This window comes from Rhododendron vialii, chromosome 13a (genome assembly GCF_030253575.1).
Source record: "Rhododendron vialii isolate Sample 1 chromosome 13a, ASM3025357v1".
Taxonomy (NCBI): Eukaryota; Viridiplantae; Streptophyta; class Magnoliopsida; order Ericales; family Ericaceae; genus Rhododendron; species Rhododendron vialii.
Window position 1 is genome coordinate 6575401 of NC_080569.1, and position 7442 is coordinate 6582842.

A 7442-nucleotide genomic window follows, 5' to 3' on the forward strand; every position below is an offset into this window, starting at 1 on the left:
ATACCCGAACACAAATGCAGGATCGAAGCACTCAGTTAGCCGAAATCCGTCAAGATACTCGCACTCAGTTTGCAGAGATCCGTGATTTACTGCATGGGTTGACTCTACAAATTCGCCAAAGGCCAGAAAGGGTTGAGAAGAATCGCGCGTTGGGATTTGCCCATCGCCAACCTCTTAACCAGAATAGGAACCGCGTTGAGGGATTTGCCCGCAACCAACCTATTCACCAAAACGTCTCCGGAGGATATTCTTATTATCACTACGATAGTAGGAATGAATTTGAAGGCGAGTTATTCGAGGGCCATGATGATTATCAGTCGATAAAGCGACAAACAAATTTCAAGTATTACAATAAGTTGCCAAAATTTAGTGGTCTTGAATTTTTTGAAGATCGTTTGGATTGGATATTGGACATTGATGATTTTTTTGAGTATACGAAAACTCCTTTTGAACAAAGGTGGAGGTTTTTATTATTGAAGCTTACGGGCCCGGCGCTACAATGGTGGTTAAAATTACAATCGTCAAGAGATCGATTGGGCAAGCGTCGAATTCATGCATGGTCGAGAATTAAAAGACTTTTGGTGGAGAGATTTTTGCCCTGGAACTATGAGGAATTACTGAAGGAAAAATATGGGCCAAAGCAACAGAATACAACCATTATTGTCAAAGATGTTGAAGAAGTTGCAAAAGAGGAGGGAGATCGGATTGAACTTGGTGACGAAGAAGAAACTGGCGATGAAGAAGTTGGTGGCAAAGAGGAATGTTTGAGTGCCCCTATGCTCGAACATCGGTTGGATTTAGATGGAGGTGCAACCAATGAGGTAAATGCAAGCAAGGATGAAAATATCGCAACATTGTATCAAGTACGAGAACCAAAGGAAGAGGAAAGTCATAAATCAAGACCTATAATTTCTCGACATGATGATGTCTTCCCTAATATTGAGCCTTGTGAGCCACACGGAAGTATGAGTGGTCCCAATGGTGAATTTGGTACAAGATCTCTTAATGCTACATCATTCATACATGATGTACCAATTAATTCTGCTATGGATCAACATAAAGAGAAATTGGAATTTCTGCATGACGTTCAATTTATTGATTTTCTTGGGTTGGAGCAGTTTGAGTTTTCACTCAATTCTCGTATTGTGAAAATTGTCAATCAATTGAAGTGTGCAAAAAAACTATCTTGGCGAGTGTACTTTTATTGGAAGACGAGCGAGAAGTTGAAGTATTCCAAATATTTATTTATTTGGAAAGGCAGATGGCAAGTTTCTAATGAGAACTCGAGGGCGAGTTCTTTTGAAGAAAAGGAGACTGATGTAGGACAAAAATGGAGAGTTTTTGTATTTTATTTTTATTGTTTTAGAATAAGATTTTAGCTAGGAATATTTTCATTTAGGTTAGAATTATTAACTTTCCGTATTCAGTTTGATTTTGATTTCTGCCTTTATTAGGATTCTTGGTCTACAAGAATTAGGATTTTATTTTAATTAATTAAGAAATATCTTTTATTTAATGCCGCTTGTTTTGGCATGATTTATTATTTCTTTTACAATAGGATTTCTAGGGTTAGGGTCTTATAAAAAGGGCTGTAACCTATTCAATTAAGAAGACTTTTAAATTTTTATCAATAATATTACAGAGATTTTCTCTTTCTTTCTTGTGCGCAAGAATTGCTCGTTGCGACGAGTTGTTAATCTCGTTTGGACTAGTACGCTAACTAGTCTCTCGTGAATTCCGCCGCGTCAAATAGTTATAATTAGTGACGAAATAATTTCATCGCGGAAGTTGTCAAAACAATGACGAATTTATTTTTTCGTCGCCAAATATACTCATTTAGCGACGAAATTAAATTTTGTCGCCACTTTTTCGTCACTAAACATACTTTTTCTTGTAGTGGAAAAAGAAGATAGAATGGGAGTCATTCGGAAGACCTAAACGATTAGGAAGAGAATATTCAATAGTATGACCTCCATCTCTAGACACCTGCATATCGAATCTAAACGTTGGTGCAACGGTATTAAATAGGGTAATTTGAGTATTGTTTAAAAAAAATTTATTCAAAAACACAACAAAACACTACTGAGAATACTTCTCGTTCAACTCGTTGGACTCCCTCAAAAAGCATGATCATCATCTCCTTCCTGCTACCATGGAAAGTAAAAAACAATTTATCAAAAATAATTAGCAACTATAGCTGAAATTGAAAATAAGTAAAGAGTTATGGAAACAATGTTATAGAACCGTTGGTTTTTTAGGGTTTTTCCTCCTGATTTAGGCTCAGCCTATTGGGCCTAAATCAGTTTTCTCTGTGTGGTTAAGAGAAGAGGGTCTTGGGTGGTTAGATCGGTGTACCCAAGTCCCTATTATCTCTATACTTCGTGTTATGAGTTAATGAAATTTTTTTTTCTGATAAAAAAAAATAATCTTATAGAATTTGATGGAATGAATGAAAACTCACATTTCTTGAAGATTCAATATTTGCTCTAACATGACCAAGGACACAACAAATAGATTTTACTCCACCACAAAACCTTTGAAATTTTATAATTCATCTTGTCGTGTCCCCGGCTTTGCCACCATTAAAAATATTAAAATTTAATGGACATGAATGTGTTCCCAACGTGTTACGTGTCTTCAGAGTGTCCAACACTCACACATCAATTTCTAGGAGCGTTGGTGCTTTATAGCATTTCACCAAACCAAATCAAGTACCTACACCAATAAATATGGTAACTTCCAACAACCTATTCAACTAAGCCATACCCTACAGATATACAAAACTTGATTTTTAATAGGTTAACCATGAACCACATTACACTACTACGATTGCATTGCGCATGAAAACTATAGGAAATGTCTAAAAAGATCAATGTTCAATACCTATGACGCACCAACGACATGCCTGAAGAAATTAGTGATCTCACACTTGCATAAGAATTAGTCTGTACAGGGTATTTTGAGTTTCTAACTCTACAAAAGTAGGAAACAAAAAAGAAGAAAAAAAATGGCAGCATAATAGCTTGGGGGATTGGGCCGGCCACAATAAATCAATTTTATCAATTAGCTTTACACAACTAACCAATGCATATACCAATTCCAAGTAATTTTCCTGCTTGGGCACAACCTCATGGTTGATTTCTCCCGGCAACTATAGTTACTGAACCTTGCATGCCTACGGTACCACCGCAACAATAAATCTTGACAAAAAAGAAAGCAAATCAAAGCTTTATATTTCCTCTTACGAATTGGACGAAAACAAAAACAATAAGAACATACAGCGTAAGATGTTGTTGACAACTGTCTCTGTCATATAGCTCAATTAACCTATTATTTTTTTGCTCAAGGAAAGAGCAGAAAGCCAATTCCATCCTTATTGCTTAGGTTTAGCTAGTAATTGATAATGAAATTGAACCAACCAATTAGGCACACACAAAAAATATTCAACGAAGAAGATTCACGCAGGAAATATGGATGGTTAAAAGGGATTACTTGAGGTAATATTGTTAGAAAAAGCAAGTCAATCAAGGAAGCATACTTGCTCAAAATTAGCAGTAACCAAAAAGGTGCAGTATCGCCTGTCTATTATCGTCCAAGCAAATTGTCAGTAGTAGCAAACTATTCTTGATGATACAAAGATGAATAAATGATATCAAAACAGAGCATCCTCACCATCCATAACGAAATGTATTTGAAAAAATATGTAGAAATATCATAGTAGAGGTTGGAGTTTGAAGGGAAAAATGAAGTGCTTCGCCTATGGAGTTTATGGACAAAGTCAAATTGATATGATATTTTGTATAGTTATTGAAAATAAACAACAGGACGGTGGCCTCAAATCGATCTCGTATATGATGGAAAGTTAAGGGTGCGTTTGATAATCTTTTCGGTTTTCAATTTTTTATTTTTAAAAAACTAAAAGTAGAAATAGATTTATGTTTTCATGAAAACAAAAATAAAAAACGTGTTTGGTAATAATTTTTTGAAAACAGTAAAAACTGAAAACAAGGTACATATTTTGTACTTCGGTAGAAACATGGTCGGACCAAATCCAACCTTTCCCCATTTCTTTTTCAAACCCAACCTTTCCCCATTTCTTTTTACTTCGGCAGATGGAGGGAGTACCATAATCCCACAAATTTCTCCTTGATTCACTCCCAATGCGACAACACTATATTGTCCATGGGTCATTACCCCATGCAAACCCACTCTTATATCTCCTTCTACCATTCTCTTTCAAAAATGCTAGGGGTACATATGAAATGTACATATTATGTACATATCAATTTTGTGGAGCCTACCTTGGGTCCTACAAAGATGATTCAAACCGTCTATTATTTTTCAAACATTTTTTTATGGAGCCCTGTAAAAAATCAGCACAACCCGATATCGGTAAGGATTTTTTTTTAATTTGTGGAGGGGAAACTACTTAACTGCTTAGTTTCGCCCCTACAAATTCAGAAAAAATCCTTACCGATATCGAGTTGAGCTGATTTTTTTAGGGCTCCATAAAAGATGTTTTAAAAATAATGAGCAGTTCGTATCATCTTTATGGGACCCGAATTGAGCCCTACAAAATCTATATGTACATTGTATGTATGTATACCAATAGCAGCACTCCTCATTTTCTTCTCTGTTTCCCAGCATCACACGGCAGAGGAGAGAGAGAGAGGACGCAGCCGGCAAAACCTCCGGTCCGCACCACCGCCGATCAGCGTCACCACCTCCATCCTCCTCCACTGAACACTCTCCGGCCGAAATCACCTCCCACCACCAAGCTCCACTGGCGCTCCGACCCGTCCTGAAATCTCTCCGAACTCCGTTTCGCCGGACGAAAGATAGTTTGGAACTCATCTCCCTAATGAGTTAATATACTTAGGGAGCACCAATTTCTCTCAGCATTCACTGGGTTAGCTGTAAGGTTTTAGGATTTGACACTTAAATTGCAGATTTGCCCCTTATCTATTGGTTCGCAGTAGTAATTTTGTCGTCATCTCCGTCGGTATCCGAATCGTCATTCCCTGACGATCAAGTCGTTTGCGTTTCTTCCGATTGCTGTAACGCTGAGATGCTGGGGAGAAGACAGCGCCACAGCCGCTGTAGCTCCAGGAGAGAGAGAGAGAGAGAGAGAGAGAGAGAGAGAGAGAGAGAGGGAGGGAGTAGCGTACGGAGAAGAAGAAACGATCGGGATAGGAGGCTTCCCAAAAAAATCGGGACGGGATGAAATAATTTTTGTTTTGAAAACTGTGTAAAACTCTGTTTTCTAGTTTTCACAATTTCCAGAAATTCTAAAAATATTTTTTAAAAACAAAAAAGTAAAAATATGTTACCAAACAAGTTTTCTCTTTTAGTTTTAAAAAAATGAAAATAAAAATAAAAATTAAAAATTAAAAATAAAAAGATTACCAAACACCCCCTAAGTGTCTCCACACCCGGTGGCTTGGTATCAATCTCATTGGCCCCAAATTCAATTAAGAAATGACATTATCCAAAATTTGTAACTAAACATTACCTGTCTATTAAGAACGGTAACGCACAAACCAAATAGCCAAGGACAAAAAATCCAACACGCTCGGAGTCACAAACAGTTTGAAATTCAAATAATTCAAGGCTTATATAATCAACACAATTATTAAGGAAGCTGAAAAACCACCAAAAAAGCAAGGTATGCTGAAAAACCACCAAATATAATCAACACAGCTAAGTTCAATTAAAACCGGAATTCGTTAACATAACCGACCAAAGCAAGGTATGCTTTTTCGAACACAAAAGGGCAAAGAAGCAAGGTATGTTGCCATATATGTGTCTGTCTTTCATATTTTGCCAAACACGTAGCGGGTGTTTGGGAGTCTATTTTTTGGTTTTTCATTTTTAATTTTTTGGCTTTTTAACTTTTTGAATTATGATTAGAATGTGTTTTTAATTTGGTAAAGTGTTTGGATGATATGTACAGAATGGATTTTGCAGCAGGAGTAGTGTTTGGGAGATATAGAATGAAAATGAATTATGGGTTGATTTTTTACTATGTTGCCCCTGATTATATATAATACTCTTGTATAATGTGTATAAATAATATTTTAATTAATTGTTTTAAGTTTTATTGTATTTTGAAATTAATTTCTTTTTTAACTTTTTTTAAACCCTTCGCCGCCTGGCCTTTTCTTCATGGGAATCGCACGTAAACAACACACTGAGAGTGGATCTCACTCGCCGGCCACGCGCCTTATCCAATCGGCGCATGAGCCTTCCTCTGGCATCATATTCGACGGCAGATCACCACCAATCTCTTCGTCTCACCTTGACGAAAAGGAATCTGTGGTCCAAAGTTGTTTTTGACCAACTTTTTCTCCTGGTCAAACTGAACAGAGACTCCGAGATGTATTTTCCGGCTTCTCCTCCTCCATGGTGGACCACCACCAGTGTCGACGTCTCAACCAGACGAACAAGACCCCGGTGGTTTTCAAGTGTTTTCGAACACTCTTTTGTTTGATTTTTTATCTAATCAGATTTTGTTCGTACGGTGAAAAGAATCAAAAAATGGAGAGGGTATATAGGTCTTCTGCCGCAGCTGGTGAACGAGAATGGGAAAAGCTCCTCTGAGCTCTTTTTGCCTTTTGTTTTAGAAACGTGAAAATGGAGAATTCATTTTCCTCAAAACCCATTTTGCCTCTTTCAGCCAAACACCCAAAACACAAAAACAGAGAAGTGGAAAATGGGAAAAGGTGCTATCCAAACACCCAAGTAGAATGTAAGCAACAAAATTATTCCCACCTATGTCGCTCACATATTTTTTCAAACACAAAGGATACAAATAAAAATGGGAGCTCACTTTGTATGGATGCTCATTTTTACAATTCCAGTGAAAATTTTTAACTTCAACACGTAAATAAGAGGTCTCTATTTGGGTAAGAAAAAGACTCACATGTGGCTAGACACAATCTTAAAATTAAAAACACAAAAGTAGTCCCAACAAACTAAACCAAAAATGCAGAGAACCCAAAATACTGTAGTAATTAAGGCTATGGCTACCAAACATTCACCACACGACAATGGGGAAGGGAACTACAGTATATAATATGAGAGAGAGAGAGAGAGAGAGAGAGAGAGAGAGAGAGAGAGAGAACAAAAACCCTCCAAAGCATTGTTGCACGCGGTCGCGATGTTATTGGTACTGTGAGAGAGCTGCAACGTTGGGAGAGCTGCGAAGATGGGCAAATCTGCAGTTAGGAGAAGGAAAATGCACAAATCAGATCATAAAATCCCTAGAGATAAAAATAAATAAAAAATTAGAGCAAGCGTGCATGGGTTTTCCCACACCATCTCCCTTCAAGAGAGAGAGAAGACGGGGCAAACGTGCATGGGTTGATGAGCTTCGTTTTGATTTTGAAAATACAGAGAGAAAGAGAGGTCTTCGTTTGAATGAATGAGGGAGAGACGCAGTT